General features: G+C 50.3%; 1 protein-coding gene across 1 annotated transcript in view; it reads left to right on the forward strand.

Moving 5' to 3' along the window:
- Positions 1–1,251: 1,251 nt before the first annotated feature.
- VDR (vitamin D receptor) overlaps positions 1,252–18,765 on the forward strand; it is a 77,905-nt gene continuing 60,391 nt past the window's right edge. The window contains exon 1 of the mRNA XM_080660733.1: positions 1,252–1,285. The gene's annotated coding sequence lies outside the window, so the exon portion shown is untranslated. The remainder of the gene's footprint in view (positions 1,286–18,765) is intronic.

Below are 18,765 nucleotides of genomic sequence, written 5' to 3' on the forward strand. Positions count from 1 at the left end.
GTTTCAGTGCTTAACAACCCTCACCATTTGAAGGTTCTTCCTTCTCTTTAGACTCAGTCCACTTTTCTTGATTCAATTATTGAGAGTTTGAGAAGGGCTAGTTACCACATAGTCTAGCATAGCTGTCTCAGAAATGGTTCAGAAGCCATCTGGTCTCATCTGTGTGATGTTGGGCAAATCACTTCACCTCTCCATGGCTCAATTGCCCACCTGCTCAGCTTGTACATCTGAGCCATAGTTTCCTCCTCTATTAAAGGCGATATCTTCCCTGACTTGGTGGGCATCTTTGTTGTAGACCAGTATGTTGTAATTACTATTTATGCATACAGTCTCCCACTGGACAGTGAACTCTAAGAAGGAGGTAACCACGTCTTCATAGCTCCTCCAGCGTCTAGAGCTGTGCCCAAGAAGCGGAGTAGAATAATTTGTAGCCAAAATTTTCTATGGCGAATTTTCCGCATCCACCTACAATTACAGGTTTCAGGATGTACTTCATTCCGCCCTTCTCTGCACACCAGTTGTAAGATGGGGTACGGGTTGGGGGAACCGGGGGCAGGGCCCAGGGAGACTAACACTAAGCTCTCTTGGAAGAGGTTAAGACTGGTCAGGAATGTGGTCAGCCGGGGTCGCGGGTGGGGGCGTTGATGAAACTACACTTCGGCCACGTTTTCTATTTGCTCTTTTATTTTAGGGTGTGGGGTAGGGCTGAGCTCCCTGGAGCTCTGCATAAGTAACACAACGGCTAGCTGCGCCCGGAATTTCGCAGGAACTCCGTGAGAACCGTTGGTGCCAGCGGCAGGCGCCCCCCAGCGCCCCGAAGACGACGAAGATCTGGCCGGGTCAGCCCAGGTGGGGGTGACGCACCTGGAAAGCCGTCCGCAGCAGGCTGGGTAGAACCACAGCGGCAGGGAGTGGGGGGATACATCACAGATGATCGCAGGCAGAAGCGTCGATCTGTACACACGTAAACATCGAGAACTCTCACGCACGGAAGACAGAAGCATGCGCTGCCCTACGGACGGCAGTCATGGAGGACTACACCAGGCGGAGTCTCCCAAACCAGCGTGCAGTGGTTGATCCCAAGTCCAAGATGGTTGCAGCACAGTTGGAGCTCTTGGCAAGCAAGGACTGGACCTGTGGGCGGGGCGAGTGGGCGGGGTCTGTCCTGTGGGCGGGGGCTTGAGGGGGCGGGGCCAGGTGCTGGGCTGTCTCTGCTTGTCAAAAGGCAGCCGCGCAGCCAGACCTCGCCGGGAATGCGGAGCAGCGTGCCCACCCGCCAGACCAGGTGCGAACCGGGAGCGGCGGGGAAGGGGGCCCCAGGGTCGGGATTAGGCCCGAGGTGGGGGCGTCAGGAGTACTAGGCCTGAGTGTTCAGGTGCAAAACTAGAGTCTAAGTCGCAGGGGCAAACTTGGCGACTAAGATCCGGGCTGTCGTGCCATGAGGCTGGGTCACTGAAGGGACAGACTGTGGTCTGAGGAAGAGCTGAAGTTCATGCCAGGCTGGCGAGGGAGCAGCGACCTCTTCGTGCCCAAGCAGCTTAACGCAGACATGGTCCGCTAGCACAGTGCTCAGCACTTGGGCAACAAGAAGTATTTGTTTCCTTCCTCTGTTGGGGCGCCTTGGCATGGAGTGGAGGAATAAGACAGGGAGAGATTGGTTGTCGATGGTGCTAATGTCTCTTAGGGGTGGACTGTGTGTAGCCTTATTATCTTGTAGGAACCAAGTATGGTCACTTGCCATGGTGGATCTTTTAAGTAGAGTACCTTTTCTACTCTTTTCTTTTCTTTTCTTTTTTCTTTTCTTTTCTTGACTTTTTAACCACTAATGACTTTAGACCTAGTTGGCCCTAGGGCACTGGCTTTATTTTTCAGGAGCTGTCCATAAATGCCCAGCCAAACTCAGGGGCAAGCATCTAATGGAGGAGGGGGCTCAGGGAGCAGTTTCTGTTTGGAGAGTGAGGAGCTGGCACGTTGTGTGCAGTGGGTGAGGAGGATTCAGGGGAAGTATCTAGGAGGGCACATATGTTCTCGAGGGAGCAGTGGACATTGCCCACCTCTCCATGGACTACTGAGGCTGAGACCCAGGCTGCCTGGGCTGGGAGAGCCCTAGGTCTCTGAGCCCAGGCCCTTCCCGCATCTTCTCCTCCTCTTTCTCCTCCTCCTCCTCTTCCTCCTCCTACTCTGTGTGGTGAGTGAGTCAGCCTCCTGTCTGGGCTCAGTTGCAGCCAGAAGGGCCAGAGCCCAGGCAAGCAGTTGGGCAGGCATTTTGGGAGCATTGCTGAAGCTCTCCTGGGCAGAGTTCAGCTCTGCTCCTGCTCCCAGCTGGAAGGCCGTCTTCCTCATGGCCGGTGGTGGCCACTTCTGAAGGAAACACCCAGCACAGCAGTCATTGTGGGATGGCTATGATATGATTCCAGAAGGGGTTGACTGTGAAGGGATTGTGGCTTTGTGGTAAATCCACATCTCTTCTCCTTCCAGGATCAGGAGGTGCATCCCAGCACTGCAGACTTTTCTAGCCCCTCATTCCATGTCTGCCCAGTGCTAGCTTATTAGCTGCCCGTCTCTGTTAGTGAGGTGGGTGTGCACAAGAAGTCAGGAAGGTTCTGGAGCTAGGGAAGCCATGGTGTTGGCAAAGGTTTTAAGCCAGGCTGGGAAGTGGAGGTGACTTGCTGAGGCAGAAATGGATTATTTGGACACTGGAGTCTCAACTCTATGAACCAAAAGTATTGTGTATTGGGGGGCCTCCCTCGTTCCTTCCTTGTCCAAGTGCTGGAGGGGTTGCTTTTGGAATGGTGTCAGGACTGGTATGCAGTCAGGCCGGGAGGTAGTAGGACTGCAGTTTTTTTCTCTGACACTTCAGATCCTTGAGCAGAAATAGAGGCCCCCAGTGTCCATTGCCCCTCACTCAACTGGCCTCTCTGAACCCATTGGAGAAAATTCCGCAAGCCGTTGTGGGGCTGAATCAAACTGAGAAAAAATCTGGGGAATTCAATCTGTACTCTGGCTGGTCCTATGGCTTCTGTTCGGCTGATCTCTCATCAGCCACAACTTGGACCCTTTCCACGACACAGAATAAGAAAAAGGAGGGGAGAAAAAAGTTAAGAAAAGAGGGGAGTGGGACAGGAAGGAGGAAAAGGAAGAGAGTTAGAAAGCTTTCCTGGCCCCTCACAGCTCTTCAGCCAAGACTTCATTTATATAAATACTGTGGAAGGTCTGATCTTGTCTGGGGCGCACTGGTTATTGATGTTTAAGGTTTCTCTGTCTGCTTCCTCTTTTCAACCTCAGAACTGGTCTCCTTTAGGGACTGAGTGCCTGAGAGAGCTCCACAAGGACCTCCTGGTCCCCCACCCTTCACTCCCAGAATAGCTAGTGTCTAAAGCCAATGTTTTCCATGTTTGGAGAAAGGCCTGGGGCTCAGTGGACCAGGCCAAATGGTTATCCACAATAGGAGAAGGCATTTCAGTAATTCGGTTCTTTACCCCACACCCTGAGAAGGCAGTGGCCATCCTGGCCGGGATCTGCCTCTGCTGGGAGCCTGCTGTCATCAATGTCCAGCAGTTGGGTTCTAGTGGCCAGAGAGCCAGAATCAGGAGCACCTGGAAGTCTGAGCTAGTATGACATTCTGGTTGGTTACTGGACAGGATGAGGTATAGGACTCCAGTTTCCCACTTGTCACTGCTGCAAGTCTGTTTTGGATGCAGGTAGAGAGAAGTAAGGAAATGCCAGGGTTTGATTAACAGCCTCTTGTCTGCTCAGAATGATGCCAGACCCTCTGAGGGATAAGAGGAAGCAGAACCCACCAGACCAGGCCTCTTCCCAGAGACAGTCTGACTCCAGGATGGGCAGCTCTGGCTGTTGTTCTGGGCCACCAGGGCCTCACTTCTAGTTACATTTCTCCGATTCCCCCTTGACCCGCCTGTGTCAGTGCCCCATGGATGTGCTAGCGAGTGACCGTGTAATTTATTGTCTATTAAGACTTTTGCATGAAAGGGGATGCTATTAATAGTTATGTCCAATAAACCAAAACTGTCCAGGCAAAGTGGCATATTTAATCATTCTAGTAAATATCACTTGAGACCTAGTGGAGGTCACAGAGGGAAAGGTAGGCGGAAATGGGTTTAATGAAGAGGAGAAAATGGAGGTGGTGCTTAATGGGGAGAGGAAAGTGGGATAGCTTAATTCTGAGGGCAGCCTCCCCCGCTGCCCCCCAGCCTGCTCCCCATGTATTATCAGCCAATTTCACTCTTCTCCCTGAGGGCAGCACTGCTCCAGCCACCCTCTCCCAGGACCCAGCCTACCTCTTATTTGGGTGACTTCCTTTCACCCTTGACTTGTGACCAGCTTCACCTTTGGTTTTCCTGCCCCACCCCTACCTCAGACAGGGACAGGAAGGCCTGCCAATTCCCCTTGAGCTGCCCCTGGGGCAATCGAATCTATAATAGAGCCAAGACTCAGCCCCAAGCTTCCTCTTCCCTCTTCCCCCATTTCTGCTTCCCGGATCTCTGGGGGCCACACCATTCCACGGGAACATCCAGGTCTAACTCAGGTAAACAACTAGAAAGGGAAGTGTAGTCAAACCTTGCCCATGTGGGAAAAGGGCACAGGTCACGTGTAATCAGGTTCCGGGGACATGGTAAACAAAGTGGGAGCCAGAGCCAGAGAGAAGCTGCTTAGCAGGAGATGGGGTCAGTTCCTGGGCCACTGGAGTTTTACTCCCTGGTCTGGTCTGACTATTGGGGAAATGGTCCAGGGTGGAGACAGGCTGTTCTTGCTCAACCCAAGCCATAGGCGTTGGTGGCAGTGACTGCATGCTGCCCTGGTGACACGTGGAAGAGAAACTGCCCTCCCTTCTGAGTCCTTGGTTCTTGTGGTCCAGATGCTCAGGGTGGACTCTCTGGAGAGTCCCCAGAGCAAGTGTTTGAGTGATTGGGAAGTCAGTGCAGAGGGGTGGAGCCTCCTTGATGACTGTGCAGTGATTCTGTCTATTCTGCAGAAAGGAAGTCATTCTCATCACTGACAAATGACGAAGGCAAATGAAGACCGTTTGGGAAGTCCCACCCTTTGAAGTGACTTATGGGGAGGTGGGAAGGGGAGATACCTCCTGGGCTGGCAAGGAGGGGGGGAGGGGGCTGATCAGTAAATGGCAGGAGTGAGAGGCAGAAGCAGCAGGCTTCTGATTGTGTGTCATGCTTTTGCAAACCGGCCCTGCAGGTCCCGTGCCAAGGAATAGACCAGGCAGTGTTCCCACAACCAGATGCCACACAAAGTCCCCATTCTGCACAGGGGAGAGTCCTAATCCTGAGCAGGGTGTGGGCAGCTGCACCAGCGGGAAAGTGGAGTTTGGGTAGGACCAGCAGCGGGTTCCTGGGAAGCTGCTGCCTCTCACTGGCCTTCTGATGACAGGTTGAAGCTTTGAAGTGTTATACAAGGTGACATTCAAGGCACTGTGGGGCACCTGAGGCTTTGCTGGTAACACATCCAGTGTGTGCCACCTGCTGGCACTGAAGCTGTAGCTCCAGGAACAGCTACTTACGGAGCCCTCAGTTGTACCAGATGCTGTGCTAGGTAAGCGCATGGGTAGCCTTCTGAGCCTGCTGCCACCTGAGAGACAGAGCTGCTGTGATCCTTTCACAAATGCGAAGCTGAATCTCGGTGAGACTGAGAAGCGTGCCGAGGTGACACAGCTGGTGAGTGGGAGTGTCAGGACTCACACTTGGGTCTGTCTTAACCTCCATGGAACCCTACCACCTCTATGTTTATGGACAGCCACAGGGCTTTCAGGGCCATGCCTGGCACATAATAGGCCTGCAATAAATGTTTGTGAGCGGCAGGGTTAGATGCACTAACTAGTTTGAACAAGTTGACCTGGGAGCAAGCTTGGTTTTCCCAAAGGTTACTCTGGGGACAGTGGCCTCTCAGAAGGAGGCTCTCTCTGCCAGCACCCTCAGGCCTCCGTGCAGTCCTGGGTACCTTACTCGGGTAAAAACAGCTGACAAGAACCGGAGAGAGGTGGCTCTGGGCTGGGTGATCGCATGGGAGCAAATAAGACTTGAATGGTCTGGAAGGCAAATAAGAAACACTTTCAACTTCAAGCAAGCCACTTTATTGATAATCTTCTCTGAGCTAAGTGTACCAAGAAGGAAAAGGCCATTGACCCATTGTCACCGGGGAGCTATTCTTGCCTTGTTTACCTCTTCCCTTCCTGGCTACCCTTAAAGAATACTCTTGAATCTAGCCCGCATGGAGGGGGAAGTGGACTCTAGCCTCATCTGATAGCCTCTACTGGGCATCGTGCCCATCACTTTGCTTGTCTCCTTCCATCATCACAGCTTCTCTTTGGAGTAAGTTACTATTATTCTCTCCAGGGTATATGTGGTGAAAATATGGTTTAAAGAGGTGCAGTAACCTGCTCATGGCTGCAAAGTTAACCCGTGATCATGCTCTATATTGCTTGCTGGTGCTGGGCCGGCCTTACAAACCACTCCAAGTGCCAGAGCTCAGACACAGAGATAGAAGGAGAAAGCACTCAGCCTACCAACCTCAGCTCTGGTTCTCAAGGTTCCTTGGTATACACGGCTGGCATTTCAGGCAGTGCTATTAAAAGCTGTGCCAGCAGCCTGGTGGCATGACACAGGTGTTTCGACACAGGATTTGCATTTGGGGTTCAAATCCTGGTTTTATCACTTTCTGGCTTGTGACCTTGGGCAAGTTTCTTAATCTCTTCAAATCTCAGCTTTCTTGTCTGTAAACTGGGGGTTATAATAACTCACGTGTAGGATTGTGTGAGTATTGAAGATGATGTAAATCAAGTGCCTGGCATGAAATAGGCCCCTGAAAAGCATGTGCAGACAGTCATTCAGTAGATACATGTCAAGGGCCTTCTGTGTGCCAGGCAATATTCAAGATACTGGGGATTTAAACAGTGAAAAGACTCTTACAATTGTTTTCAAATGTACTAGACTAGAAACTCATTATTGCAAGAGGTTTCTTTAGAATCCAGGAATGGCTGTCTTGGCTAAACTCAGATTCTGTACATTGATTTCTCTTTCTGTCATTTGTTAGCTGATTGGGAGCATGGGAAAGTCATTTAGCTTCTCAGAGTCTTCAGTTCTTTTTGTTTATTTTTTAAACTGTGAAATACATCATGCACACATGAGTATGCAGTACACTTATGTATAGATTAAAGAACAATATAATATATCCTGTACCTGCCACCTAAGTTCAGAATAGAACATTTACAGTACCTGAGAAGCACCCTTTGCCCTGCCCATTTGCATCCTCTTCCTCATTCTCTACTCCACAATAATTAATATTTTGAGCTTTGGTTCATTATTTCCTTGCTTTCCTTTGTAAGTTATCATCTACACATGTTTTACAAAACAATATATTTAGTTCCACATGTCTTTGAAGTTTACATACATTTATGTTCTCTGTGATGCACTTTTTTTTTTTTTTACGCAATATCATGTTCCTGAGAGGCATCCATGCCGACACACCCAGCTGTAGCTCATGTGTTTTCACTGCCATGTAGTATTCGTTTGTGAGAAAATGCCATATTTGTACGTTTTCCCTCTTGTTGATGGCCGTTTGGAGTGTTCCCAGTTGGGGGCCATTGTGAGGAGATAATACTGCTTGGAATATGTTGTGCTCGTCTCCTGGTGCATATGTAGGCCTTCTCTAGGGCACATCCCCAGGAATGGAATTGTTAGTTCAGACAAAGTTCTATGTTTGGAATTACTCTACAAGGCCAAACTGTTTTCCACAGTGGTTGCACGCCCTCAAGAACCCCCTACTCCTTACAGTAGTGAATAAAAGTTCTTATTTCTCATTCTTTCAATATTTGGTACAGACTTCATTTCTAAACATTGTACTAGATGAGTTTCTGAAGTCCCTTTCAACTACAATAATTGTACCATCCTTGACCTAAGGATCTGGTTTCTGGCTTATGTATATGCCAGTCTGCTGTGTTGTGCTCAGGTGGCTCCGGACGTGCCACAGCCTGACTGAGAGCCTGGGCAGGGTCTCTGGGTGCCGCTGAAGCTCGTCCTCTCTGTGCTTCCATAAGCTGCGGGCGAGGGACCCCAGGGCTCCACATCCTCCCCACACTTGGTGTTCTGCTCCATTTACTCAAAAGCCTGGTGTCAGTGCTGAGCACATACGAGGTGCTCAATTAATGCCCATTGGATTTCATTTTTTGTCAAGTGCATTAAGAGGGACATATATTTTCTTTTCCTCGGGCATCAATTTTGAGAAAAGGACATGGAAGTAACAGAACCACTTGTGTGCTAGCTGATCAAAGCACATGGGGCTGGGGGCTGTGATGGGATTTATGTCTGTCCAGAGCTTCTTGATCATTTCAAGGCTCCAGGTGAGGTAAACTGAATATAATAGTCTCCACTGACTGATTATTCAGAGTCTGGCCTTGTTCTTTGACCGTCTGATTTGTCCAATCTGAGAAGCAGGGTGTGGCTGAAGGATTGGCGGGGAGACAATGGAGGTGGTGCCATGTGGAAGGAGCAGAATGCCCACAGAGAACCCCTTCTCCTTCCAAGGGTTGCACTGTTCCTGGGGGTGCTGGATTTAAGAGGTGCTAGATGTACCCAGTGTTCTGGCAGCCACATAAGCAGCCAGCTGCCCACTCACTGGGCAGAAGAATGTGGCTGGCTGAGCAGTTGCCTGGGCCACCCCAGCCCGAAATCCTGTAATTACTCATCTAGTCGGTGCCTGTCAGCTCTGGAGGCAGGGGAGCACCTCTGCTCGGGGCCTCCTCTCCAGGCCCAGCTGGGCTCAGTGGCAAAGCCCCACCAACTCTTCCACCATCCCCCACCCCCAACTCTGTCCCAGTGTTTCTCTCTGCATCAACCTTTGACCCTTCTGAAGCTTACATATCATATAATAGCCGCCAGTGATTATTATAACTTTCTATATTCCAGACACTGTGTTCAATGTTTTCCTGCATTTCTCATTTATGCCCCTAAATGATCCTATGCATTAGATAATATTTTCCCCATTTTACAAAGGAAAGAACTGAGGTTCAAAGCAGTTAAGTGGCTTCCTTTCTTGCCCAAAGCCACGGAGCTCTTAAATCAGAACCAAAGCTTAGGTTCAGGTCTTTTCAAGTCCTGAATGCATGTCACTTCTTCACCTGCTCATTACCTTTCCACACAGTGTCCAGGCACTCAGCTCAGTCCCCTCCCCACCTCCCCCCTCTCTAAGGAGGCTGGAAAAGAAGCAGCAGGTGGTGCCAGTGGAAGGTGAGTGGGGCAGTTCCAGGCTGGCCGGGAGGATGCTGGAAAACACCTTCGGGGCAGAGTTCTTTGTTCCAAGCGCTCTGAATTGCCCGGCCTTTGCCAGGGGTGGGAAGGTACTCCTGTCCAGCCTATTTGGCAAGCGCACCAACGTCTTGGGTGCCATGATGTTAAGAAGTGGGGGATGGGTTGCCTCAGGTAAAATTCCATTATAATGAACTCCATCTGAGATCTGAACAGCTCTGTCGAAATGGAATTATGTTGACCTGTGGGCAGTGGAAGAACTCAAGTGTGCAGCTTGAGAATCTGGAAGTGAAATGGAGCTAATGTGCCATTGAGTGTTCCTCAGTGAAGCTCCGGAAAGGTTTGGAGCCTAGAAGGAAAGAAGCCAAACACATCCTCAGTTTCTTCTCAAACACTGAGCTCCTGGACAGTTGGGGAAGGGCTTTGTGCTTAACTCCACCTGACAGGACTGTGACTGCGCAAGCCCCACTCTGCTGGGAGCCCCTGAGAACAGGCCTGAAATGCATCTCTCAAGTGTCACCACTTAACAATACCTAACCCATCGCAGAAACACACAAGAGATGTTTATTGGGTGGAAATATGTTTGTAGGTAGACTGGGTCCCCTGAGCTAGAAGGGAGATTTGAAAGGCAACTACTTTGTGTGGCTGACACATCTTTAAAGAGCTGGGCTGCAACTCACATGGATTCTCCCCAGTTATTGAACCAAGGGTGCATAATAACAAGCAATAACCTTCACCGCGCCAGTGGCTTGTGCCAGGCACTGTGCTAAGCACTTAACCTGCATTATTTCATTTAATCCTCAGACTTGTGAGGTAGATATTGTTATTCTCCTCATTTTATACATGAGAAAACCAAAGTTTGGGGAGCCCAGGTCATTGGTTCTGGTCACACAGCTGGGAGGGAGCAGAAGGCGGGGCGGGGTTCACACCCAGGCAGTCTGTTCTCTGCATCGTGTCTCCATGATCACAGAGCTCCACTGGTGTCACTGTGGGCTGATTCCGGGGGGCTAGGGCCAGGGGTAGGAGTGAGGCTAGAGGGATACACACCCTAGGTTGCCACTGGAACTGCAGTCCAGTGTGTCCAAATTATCTAACTTTTAAAATAGAAAAATCGACATCCAGATTGGTTTTTTTTCAAAAGTGCAATTTCTCTGCTTTTCAAACAGTGACAACTAATGTAAAAATGTATAGTTACTGGTGGTGATGGGGGTGGGGCGGCACACAGAACATACCCGGTCACGTTTGGCCTGCAGTCCTCCAGTGTGTCCCCTGGTCGTTTCTTTCCTTTAACAGGTGCCTGTTCCATAGAACAGCACCAGGAAAGTCCTTGTTTATATAGGATTTCTCACTAAAGGCACGACAGAGCACTCTCCGTGGGTCCTTTATAATGCAGAGTGAGGATTTTTCTGAGAGATATAGTGAAATCTTTTGGTCTGATGATATTCCATGAATGAATCTTCTCTCCCTCCTTCCCTCTTTCCTCCCCTACTCTGTTTTCCCAGTCAGTTGTTTCTAATAAATATTTTTCTAGCATTTATTAGAAAGAAAATTCTTAATAGAGCAATCAAACAGAAACTAACAGTAAGGAAAGGGTCTCTAAGTATTAAAAAAATGGAATGTTCTGGAGGGCTTGGTAGGCAATGAATGGCGCTTATCACGTATGATCTGCACTTTGGGCCCTCCTGGCTGTGAGGACCTCACGCTGCCAGAGAGGGTCATGCTCCATGGAATACTTCAGCGTGTTCTCTCACAGCCTCTGCTCTACTTTACACATGAATCTAGTCCTCCTCCTTCTCATAAATACCTGGGAGAATAATAGTAAACTCATTAAGTAACATTCTTATGGGTTATAACAATTTTTATAACACACTCTTAGTATTTCATCTCTGCTAATACAACAGTCCCATGAGGTGGGCAAATGGGTGTGGAATCCCCTTTGTGAGGCTTGGTGAAGTGGCAGTGTAGGCATGGAGGACTGTGCAGGGAGCCCTGGGCTTCCACTGGCCTTTCCTCCCCTGCCACCCTCACTCCTCACCTGGGGTCCACAGGTAGAGCTAGGTGGGGCAGATGGTCCTGAGCCCCTGACTAAGGTCCCCACCTCCCTGAAAATCCCGATCCAGGGGAAGTGTGGGGTAGACATGGGAAAAAAATCCCTAAACTGATTCTGGGTGGCCAGTGGCCAGCCTTCTCCCATGCCTACCCCTACCGCCTGTCACCCTGAGCTATTGTTCTCAAAGCTGAGCAGAAAATAGCTCACTAGGGAATTATTTTTGTCTCTGTTAAACTTCAATCCCTGAAGAACCTGGCTGCAGAGTTGTTTTTCAGGTCAGAGTGGGGAGTTCTGGGAAAAGTAAGAGGTGGGGGAGCAAAGGGGAAGTGGTGGGTGGAGGGGCCGTCACCTCTCCCCCTGGGCAGTGATGGGCCACAGCCCCTGGCCTCCTCCCTACCCATCAGGCTGCCTGACGGCAGCAGCTCCAGCTGACAGAGAGGAGCCTGCCCAGCCAACCGGAGCGGAGTTTCACTCACAGCTCCTTAAATTGGGCATAGGCTATGAGCTGGTGCATCACATCCCTTCCCTGGGGATGCTTGCCTTTGCTGGAAAGAGTTGAGTGAAGGGAGTAGGATGTCTGTTATCCTGTACAGAGGCCCAGGTGGGCAGCCAGGGGAGGGGAGGGGGGCAGCCAGGGGAGAGGGGGGCAGCCAGCTGACTGCTGAGGAAGGAAAGAGGTCGTTCCTCTGGAGACCCTGGTTTAGCGCCTCCTGAGGCAGCGTTGAATGCTGCTCTGTGTAGCAAATCTGTGCCATCTTTGCCCCTGGGCACCAAAGAAAAACAAGGAAGAGGAAGATGGCCAATGGATAGGGCTGGGGAGGGGGGTTATAGCTTGGAGGGAATGCATGGGTTACCACAAAGGGAGTTATTTTATACCACTTGGTGGCCCTGGGAAAGAATCCTTCTGACAGATTTGGACATTTAGACCCAAAACATTGAAACAAAAGGGTATCTTCTATCATAGCTCTGAGGGGAAAGCTGGGCTTGTATTACATCAGCCAGCAGTGAGTGTGGACACTCTGACTCAGAGTGTGGGCTGGCATGTGCCCACACGTGCAGGGGACTTCCCACACATGTCCATGGTGCACGTTGTTTGTGACCATCGTGTATTTGTGTCTGATGCTCTTCCTTAGAGCGATTCCTGGAAACGAGGAAGTGACCTTGTTGACCAGGAGAGAGGAATGGGCCCTGGGGATGGGTGGAGTTGGGTTTGGGATCAGTTGGCTGTGTGGTAACTTGGGTCTCCCTGTGCCCAGCAACCATATCTGGCCACCCTGGACAGATTGATGCATTAAATATGGATTGAACTGGTGATGTGTGGCTGAGAGTTCACCAACTTCCATCTGCCCTTGTTGAACCTTTTGTTCTTTCTCTTCATTTTCTCTCAGAAAACAGTTTTCCCTATTCATCTGGACTGAATTTTCCAGAACTCTCTCCTCTATTTCTCCCTTCCAGGTCAGTTACTGATGGTCCAGGGTAAAGGATTCCACTCCCCGTCTGCCCCGCCAAAAAAAAAAGGAGGGTAGGGGGGGTGGTTCTGGGTGTGTACTAGCTGGGACCTTAACTGAGCTACAGGGGTGGCTGCTGCTTTGCTGATCTTGGGGGCCCTTTCCAAACAAACCGATGGGAGAGGGGCCCATTTTAGTTTACAATACTCAAGGCTGATTCACGTTGGAATGGGCATCTGAATGGAGTCTGAAAGTCTTCAGTTTCAAAATATTATTATGATAATTAAAAATTCCTGCTATTCAATTCTCAGTGGTTTTACTAGAAGAAGTATGCAGTAGAATAAAGTATAGAATATACTTCCTATTAAAATGGCCAGTTGTTTCATCTCTTCCTGATGCCCCCTCTCTCTCCGGCCTTACAGAGCTAGTTTCTCTGCCTCAACTACACTCTTTCCCTTTTGCTGCTTGGCCTTTGCACATGTGTATCTGCTAGGGACCCTTGTTCCCCTTCTTACCACTGCCTGTCTCAGTGGAGAGGCTGAGAAGTCATCTCCTCTAAAGAACCTTCTCTACCTTGCCAACACAGGCCAGATGCTCTCTCTCTTGCATGCTTCGTCACACCTGTGCATACCTGTACCACAGCATGGACTGTGCTGAATTGTAGTTCCTGTTGGCCTCCCCAGTACACTGTGTGCTTTAAGATGGCAGTGTCTGTGTGAGGCTTGCCATCATGTCTGTGACTTCCAGTACAGGGCTTGCCACGTAGTCAAGTACTTAAAACCAGGCAGGGTCACCGTCAAGGATAAGGCATTGGAGGCCAGAACCAATGCCCGCCACAGTGTGAGGCCAAGAAGAAATGCTGTGGCCCCCCTGGCTTTCCAAGGGGTCCCCCAGAGGAAATCTATGCAGAAGAAGGGCTGGAACCCAACCATACAGAAGCTGTGGAAAAGCTCTCAAGGGGGAATCATTCTAATCAGGACCTGAAGAGCTGGTGTCACCCGAGGTGACTGCTCTGCTCTCTAGGTGAATGGGAACCTCCCTGTTGGCCTCAGCCCTAGAAGCTTCATGAATACATGAGGAGTGTCTACCCTGGCTAACAACCCAGAAGATAGAGAGGGTGCCTTTGGATAAGTCAGCCCCTTATGGGATGGAAGCTGCCCTGATAGAGAGTTATCCCAGCCCTCCCCATCTCAGAGGACCCGGCTTCCTTTATCGATTATGACAGAGGCTTCAGAATCTATCCCATGATAAGTGAATGGCCTCCCAAAGCCTCCAAGAGCTGGAGGCAACCAGGAGTCCAGGCTCACTGAGCCACAGCCAGCCCAGTGTCTAGGTTAGGGGCCACAGCAGGGCCACCTGTTGCCAGGGCATCTGTAGCCTTCACTGCCACCTTCAGGTTCCGCCCCCCCACCCCCGGCACCCCACTGCAGCCTTTCCCAGTGCTCTGCCTTCTGCTGCATGGCGCTAATGGGTGGGAGAGGAGGTGCCACTGCCCTGATGACAAACAGGGGGACATGATGGGATTGCTGAGCTTCAGGCCCCACTAAGAGGAGAACAGATGCATGACAGATGTAGGACAAGCTCTAGATGACATGGGCGGTAGGAGAGAGACAGTGCTGGGTGATGAAGGGAAGGGTGATGAGCGTGAGAAAGGTTAGTAATCAGTGAAACCTTAGAAGCCACAGGCCTTAACTTCCTTCTGGAGGAAAAGTCCAGAGGTGTGATTCACCCACCCTGCTCATTGGAGAGACAGTAGAACGATCCATTTCTCCCCACCCTGAGCAGCCAGATTTTTGGAAGCCACAGCCAGTGGGCGGGGTGGTCAGTTTCTTCCCAGTTCAGCAGAAATGTGGCTCTCTGGGCAATGTTTGCTTGGGGTGGAGCATTTGGGTTGAAAGCAGGCTTCCCACCCCCACAGCACCTCTTCGGGCCCTGCAAGTCTCATTTTTCCAGGTCCTCAGCTCACCAACTATTGTATAACAGCTGTAGTTCTAATAATGAGCTAACATATAAAACTACAGTGTGCCAGGAGCCGTGCTGAGTGCGACCCAGATATCTTGGTCCCCGCAATAGCCCTGATACAGAAGTGCTATCATGTCTTGGGGATGGGTTGGGGAGAGCTGGATGGTGGTTGGGTAACCAAGGGCGTCAGCTGGCCATGTTGGTTGTGAGGTAAACAAGGGATATGATGCCAAGGATCTTGAGTATCTCAGAGCTGACGGGCCCGGGGGCTGGGTACTGTCCTTCATACAGAACAGGAAAAGTCTGAGTGATTCAGAGATCACACTGGTCCCAGAAGAAAAATGAGGAAAAGAAGACTGGCTAGGGAGGCTGTGGGTGGAGCGGGCCTCTAAGCCATCTGTCTGAGCAAGGGTAGACTTGGGCTGGGGGATGCTTAGTCTGGGTAGAGGCCCCCAGAAGGCTAAAAACTGGGCTGGGAATCTCTTGGGAAAAAGAAGCAGCTCTCTCCTGCTGTTCTGAGGTCATTGGGTCTTATGTGGGGAGGGGACATTTCATTAGCCATCAGCTGTATCAGCAACAGCAGGGGTTCAGGTCTCCCCAGAAGAGGGCTGGCCTCACTCTCCCTGTATTCTTGATGCTCTTCCTTTGGGCTGCCTTGGTTTCTATTCCTTGGTCTCCAAGTCACCGGACACAGAGCCTCCCTGCCCTATCAACTTTCACCTGTAGCTGATACCCTAGGGAAGTACCCTCATCCTAGTATCTGAGGAAAGCAACCCAGAAGAGGGAGAGAACAGGTCAGGCGTATCCTACTTCCCTCTAAAAGGGGATGGGGAACCTTTTTTCTGCCAAGGGTCATTTAGACATTTATAATATTCTCAGGCCATACAAAATTATCAACTTAAAAATTAGCCTATATTTAGTCAAATATTTAATTAAGTCACTCCTAATGCTTTGTCAGGGCCAGACCAAATGATTTCGCTGGCCTTATACAGCCTACGGGCCAGACGTTCCCCACCCCTGCTATAAAATATTCCCTGTCTTCAGTCCTCATCCATTTCTTCAGGCCACGGAAGCCAGAGCAGGGAGCTGGAGTTGGTCAGGCAGAAGCGAGGGTAACCTCCACCCACCTCTTTGTTTCTCTGTATTGCGTGTATGGATGCAGGCTGTGTTGGGTGGTCCTACTGCAGTCTACACGAGGCCTCCTTCGTGGCCTCCCACAGCTCCCCTCTGAAGAATGAAATTCCCCCTCCTCCCATGGCCCGTTTCTCTCTCATCCCACTCTGTCCCCCTGGAAGCTGCTCAGGCTGGTGATGAGAGGTCTTGGGATTTGGCCAGGGTGGAAGTGGAGAGTCACTTTCCCTCGTTGTGTGGCTTTGGACAAGTCACCCCCCTCTGATGGCCTCAGTTTCTTCAACTGTAAAACCAGAGATATTGGGTTGTAGCTTAGGAATGGGTTGGTGCCCTATGCTTCACTGGCCACTGCCGCTGCCCACACTTTCCAGCAGTGACAGGGCATGGCCTGCCTGTTACCTGGAGAGCAGTAATCAACCCAGAAATCTTGTTGACAAGGCTGAGGGCAGAGTTTCCACTGGAAAAAAGCAGCTTGCAGGAATAATTGCTGTAGATAAGAAATGGAAATATATCAAAGTAAGCTATGTATCTCCTGCTCCATGGCCTGGGGCCTCATAGGACCCTGCCTGTAGACACTGCTCCGCTCCAAGAAGCTGCCAATGCTCCCAAGAGTCGTTCCTGGAGGCAACCAAGGAATGACTCCAGGACAGTCATCCAAGGAATGGCCAGGTCGGTAGAGTGGGAGTTTGTAGCCTCATTTCTCTGGAGTGACCTCTTAACCCTTGACACTGCATGGGGCGTCAGCCCATGACTTTTAGAAGGTTCTCCAAGGTGCTGTCTATTCCCCAAAGGGTTATTTACTGAGATTGCAGGTTCAATCCTCAGTTGGGGTATGTGTAGGAGGCAACCAATTGATGTTCTCTCTCACATGAATGTTTCTCTCTCTCTTCTCTATCCATCTCCCCCCCCCCCTCCATTCCTCTCTCTAAAGTCAAATTTTTAAAAAGAAGCACCTTCAGGGCTAAACTCCTTCATGCAACTGCTGAGTCATCAGCCACTTCATTTCCCATCATTCAGTCAGTCATTAAATAGTTCAGTGCACCTCATATGTCTTAGAGCTCAGTGCTGGGGCCAGCCTACCCTGGAAACAATGGAACCCCAGACGGAGGAGGCAGGAAGGCTTGGTGGAGCTCATGCAGCTGTTCACACAACATCCTTTTCTTGGGCTGAAGATTGTTCTCTCCAGGTGAAGGCCATGGAGGCCGATGCTGTCTGCATTCACCCTTACTTACTGCCCTGGGGGACTCCAGATCATACCTGGCAAATTTATGAGGTTGAATCAAATTCAATGTAGCCCAGTCTAGCCTCCTCTGCTTCTCCCCTGCAACCTCACTCACATTATAACAATTTTCCTTTTTATGACAATTTTTCAGCAGATGAGAAATGGGCCCCTTTTTCTAATTTGCACAGTGGCACCATGTGGTGGCCCTGCTGACCCCTCCTTTAGAGACCCTGTGGGAATGGCCTACTAGGTTTATCTTGGGTGGCTGCAAAGAGCTGGTCTAGGACCAGTGATCTAAGCAACATAATGAAGAACTTTCTAAACATAGAGCCATCCAAAGACAGTGAATTGCCCTGGGAGATCGTTCTCTATGAGGAAAAATGTTCAAGTGCAGGCTAGCAAAATGGCTAGAATGTTATGGGGGGATTTAGGTGGTTACACTAGGTAGTGTGAAGTTTCCTTCTCATCTTGAGATGTCCTGAGATGACTGGTATCTGTTTGGTTTTACTTTGGACATTGTAGTCTGCAGAAAATAATTTCCAACCGTTATCACCCATATTTAAAATATGTGTATGCAGGAGCTGGGGAGACAATGGGGGTAAGAAATGGTTTGGACAAGGTATCTATTTCTATAGTACGCTTCCTCTCTTCTTGCCCTCATTTTTGCTTTGTTCCCCTCAGCTTCTTTTGGGAGGTAGGTAATGCTGGAAAAAGAATGTGGGTATATGTTTGGGCTAGTGGAGAAGGAAGAAAGGGCATCACCCTGGCTGGCCATGATATTGCTGTGCCTAAGTTACAGTGGCATAAAAAGATGCCAAATAAAGAATAAGGGGGGTGTGTGTCAAACAGTGTTCACCACTCTATGGGCAGAGTTGAAAGGATGATTAAATGAGAAGCTGCGAGGAAAGGGCGTGCACACACATGTACAGTTGTGGCTGGCATCCACACGGGCCTGCCTGCTCCAGAGAGCCCACGTGTGGTTGACTCTGTACCAATTTTAGGAAGCAGCAGAGTTTTCTCCCCTTCTGGGAAATCACATAGCTTACCATTTCTTTCTAGACGGAGGAGGATCTTGTGTCCATGTCAACAATTGGAAAGCCCAGTTTTGATCACTCCAGTTCCAAGCCCACTGACCTAGGCCCTGCTCCTGGGCTTCCCTTCTCCATGGAGCTCCTTAGGGGCCACATCACTCCTGCTCTTTCTGCTCCTTAGCCTCTGAAGGTGTGTGGGCGTCCCTTGCACTAGCACGTACATTGGGACTCATCTGGTTACTGGAGGTCAGGGAGAAAGCTCGGTGAGGGAATCTCACTCCTGAATGGTCTTAGGCCTCATCGTGATGGGGATTCTGGCCTTGGAGTGGCACGTTTTCAGAGCAGCAAAGCCCTGAGAGGTCAGACCTCTTGTCCACCACTTGTCCTCCCAGAGTCACAGCTGCACCACCCTCAGGGCTCCGAGGAGAGTCCAGTGAATGTGGTGGTGTGATCCTGAGCCCAGTGGCTCTTTGATCCTTGTCTTGCCTGGGCTTTGCCCAGGACACCCTGCAGACACCACTCCATGAAGCTGACCTGATGAGACTTGGCCTGGGATGCCCATTTCCCAGAAGCCACTGGAAGATGGGGTGCCTGCTGTGTGAGCTGATGGGCAGACGTGCCGGAGAGACAGTGGTTTTGGTTTAGATGA

This window comes from Plecotus auritus (genome assembly GCF_963455305.1).
Source record: "Plecotus auritus genome assembly, chromosome: 3".
NCBI lineage: Eukaryota > Metazoa > Chordata > Mammalia > Chiroptera > Vespertilionidae > Plecotus > Plecotus auritus.